Genomic DNA, 3906 nt, shown 5'->3' on the forward strand with positions numbered 1-3906 from the left:
GCAATTTTTCTATATGTAAATTTTAGTTGGTGGTTTCCTACAAAAAAAAAAAAAGTTAACTTTTTGGGCCTTTTCCTTACTAAATAATGCAAGATCTAAGGGAAGCCCTGGCCAATATTGAGCAAAAAACATGAGAAAGAAATTGGTGAATTAATCAAAAGTTACAAGAGCTTGTAGCAAGAGTGGGTTTGTGAGTTAAGCTACGGCGGGATATAAATATATATGTAGTGTTTTTTAATTATTTTTGGGAACGTATTGATTTAGACTGTCAATGTAGAAATGTTTGGTACTAATTTTAGATTATGCTGGATAATTAACATGTGTGGATTTGGGCTTGAAGATTTTGCTTCGACTGCAAAAACTGAGTATTCTGTTGTTGTACTCAATAGTTATCTTCAGTCCATAAATCTCAAGCAGGTACGTCAACTTCACCACCCCTATATGCTTTGTATTCTATTTCAGTGCAGGATTTTTGTTGAAGTTTCAGCTAATTTTCAGAGTTTTAAGTTGATCATTGCTGATAAAGCTGTAGAATGATTAGGCTTTACAAGTCATAGCTTGCTTTATTTGCTACCCGTATGTAGACTTGTATAATTTATTTTAATGCTTGTAATCACTGGGAACTGATTCAGTTTGTTGAGTGCTATAAGAAGTACTGGTAGGCTTTGGCAATATAGGGGTCTATCAATAATAAGTCTTACATGATATTTGAGAGGCTTGAGTCATGGGGATTGTTGCTTCTGATGCATCTGTGATGTTGAATTGATAATACAATTAGCACTAGTTTATCATGCTATTTGGATAGCAGTTAAAAGTTATCTTTTCATGTGAGAGAGTATATAGACAAAATGCCAAAACTTTAATTTGTCTCCTTGTCGTGGTTGCCTTTGGTGACGTTCTGACCTGATTTTGCATGAACAAAAGTCTCAGCCAAGAGATAATCCTTGAATCATATAGTTATTCTGATATCAAAGGGAAGCAAAATAGTTCTCTCTATTATGCTTCATTGAATCCCTGAAATAGCATGTTAAACTCATAAATTCCAGATTCTGCTGCCTGTGATTTCACTTTCACTCCAGTTTTCTATTCTGCATCACTGGAAAGAAAGTATAGCAGCTTATATTGAATCAACTCCTTTGACCAGTTGTCTTGAAAGATATCTTTCCCTCATTTCCTTCCATTCATAAAAGACAAGACCTTCCCCAAGAACTCTTAGACCTTTGTCCTCTGGAGGAGGCCTTTTGCGTGCCTCAAGCTTAGCCTCAGCCTCAGCTAGTTGACGATTCAGTTTTTCGAGTGCAGGGGTAAGATGATCAGGCTCCAGGGGAAGCGTGAGATATAAGAAGTGGGAATGGAGAGAAAATATTGAAACCCAAGATGTTTAAATTTTAGTGTATCAACTTTAGTTGTTAAATCAAAACCTCCTGAACCACTACACAAGATAATCATGTATCTACTTTGAAAACTTTGTTTTGTCGTTATATAGTATCAATCTACTCTTTAATTATGTGAAAACCAAGCTATACAATGTAAAACTTTTCTCGTCTCTTTTTTTCTCTTCTTTTTAAAAAAAAAAAAAAATAACCCGCAGAATCTGTTCAACTGCAACTTGATCCCTATGCTCATCAAACAGCTCTGGTACATAATCAATGTCACCTTTTATGTTCAATCTCATGATCTTGAACTTTACCCTGCTCTTTAGACCATCCAGCTTGTCATTGGACTCTGGAGGCTCCAAAAACTTGAAAATATTTCTTAGAGATGACTTCTATTTTGAACTTAAAATATGCTTGCTTTTAGTGGTCAACTTTAGTGTTTTCTGATCTGTATTTAGAATGTATCACTGCTTGCAGTGTTTTCAATCACTTGCTTGACGATAGCCCATTGCCTGCTAACGAGACTTCTTCATCAGTGCTTGTTGCAACCTTTTCCAGTACACACTCACTAAATGGAAAAGGATCTACAGGAGGTGGAAAACTGAGTGGAAATGGTGAAGTAGAGAAGGGGCTGCTGACGCTAATTTCCTCAGATGCTCCTGGACTTCAGGTGTTGTAACCTATATTTGGACTTTTTTTTTATGATCAGTAGGTAGGTTGCAACAATATGTACTAATTTCCTGGATTCCTTTTTAACTGCTTATACATTTTTTCTACATTTCAACCAGATCATTTTTGGAATTGTAATGCTTCAACACTTTGTTTTCTTTGATTAATTATCCATCAGTTCTTTCCTATGATTTCCACGTTTGTGACCCCAATGGCCGCTGGTACCTAGCTGATAGTGGCTCTGTTCCTAGGGACCTTTTACTTCTCACAGGCAAGGCTCTCAGCCATGCTACAGCTGGTCTGAGGCCTGCGGCTTCACATCGCTCTGCATTGGATAGGCATTTCGAGCAATGAGAGCTCGTGGAGCCAGAGTAATAGACATTGCTGTTATTGTAGTTGCTACTGATGATGGAATTCGACCTCAAATAGAAGAGGCCATTGCTCATGCCAAAGCAGCTGGAATGCGAATTGTTATTGCTATAAACAAAGTGCGCTTGCATTTATTCTGAGATTTTCCACTGTGTGTTGGCTTGTATATCATTTAGTCTCATTTGCATTCTGCTTTTGATGTATGAAACATGATGACAAATCTCCTCTTGCTTATGGGAGTTGGCATTTTCAGTTCTCATAATCACAATACTGCTAAAGTTTGATGTTTCTAGATTTTTGCATCATAGCATATTATCTTATATGCATTCTGTTCTTTGGGATAATTTTAAAAGTCCTTTGGGTTTCTGATTGACGGAATGTATAGCAGGGAGCATTACCTGCAGGTTGCTTCTATCTCAAAAAAAAAAAAAAAACTCCTGACAATTAAAAGTGTCAGCATAGAATTCGATATTCTAATGTTGTATAATACCTATCCTGACACTTTCAATTATCAAGAAAAGGGATTTTTGTTGGTAGATGGGATGTTATAATAGCATAGTTTTCCTGACATGTTGAATAGTATGAGTCTATCCCCACATTGGAAGGGACAACACTCGCCCTAGGTGTGAGGATAGATAAAGTGTCAGGTTAGATTATCTATACTGACACTTTTAAATGCCGTTAAAGGCCATTTTTGTTGTAGTGATAATAATAATTATAATACAATAAATGGGTTCATTAATAACATCCAATAGCTTTGACGTTTAAGGAATAAAAGCAGAATCCACCGTCAACTTATGTTTTCTTCTTTTTTTTTTTTTGACAAATCAGGAGCAACTCATCTAACATATGAAATGATGTTTTTTATCTCTCACATATTAGTTTTGTATTTTTTTAGGTCACTTATAGATGAAATGATCATTTTTCATCTTATATATAAAAAAAAGCACCGTTTTAGTTCCTCTACTCATTTCTGCTAATATTCTTATATAAAAAAATCACGTGCAGCTCATACCTCACATTCTTTTAAGTATAAAACCGGAAATTTGCAGAAGAAAAAAGCAAAAACATCTAATGATTAGCTGCAATTGACACCATATGCATGATTAGCGTACTGGATTACTTTCCACTTTCTAAGGTGTGCGTGATTTACTACTAATTTAATTACTACGGGTTCTCCAGCAGTTTTCTTTTATAGGATCTGTCTGCCAGGTCAAACGGCACTGCATAATAACATCAAAATGTTTTCCCAGCTATAAAGTAGAAATTTCAGACAGGAGTCTAAGGAAATCAATCTATATATTACATACTTAGAGTAGGAGTGAGTTTTTTGCCAAAATAACAATCTTGCTAAAAAAAATATTTCCAATATGATTTACTTTCAAATTTTATTTCCATAATGATGTTATTGTTGCCATCTAGTTATCCTGATTATCATATAGGATAATAAGAAAGAAAGTTCTAATCTAGTTTATAGTTTCCAACATTAACT

At 35.2% G+C, this 3906-nt stretch overlaps 1 long non-coding RNA gene across 2 annotated transcripts; it reads left to right on the forward strand.

Annotated features, from left to right (window-relative positions):
• The first annotated feature begins 328 nt into the window (after nt 1-328).
• LOC140038651 (uncharacterized) lies at nt 329-2453 on the forward strand. Of its 2 annotated transcripts, none has more exons than XR_011842225.1 (3): nt 329-417; nt 1854-2046; nt 2297-2453. It is a non-coding gene; the product is annotated as an uncharacterized lncRNA (long non-coding RNA). The 2 variants fall into 2 exon arrangements; XR_011842226.1 differs by lacking the exon at nt 2297-2453 and adding an exon at nt 2224-2289.
• The last annotated feature ends 1453 nt before the right edge of the window (nt 2454-3906 follow it).

The sequence above is a fragment of the Coffea arabica genome, chromosome 3e (genome assembly GCF_036785885.1).
Source record: "Coffea arabica cultivar ET-39 chromosome 3e, Coffea Arabica ET-39 HiFi, whole genome shotgun sequence".
Lineage (NCBI taxonomy): Eukaryota > Viridiplantae > Streptophyta > Magnoliopsida > Gentianales > Rubiaceae > Coffea > Coffea arabica.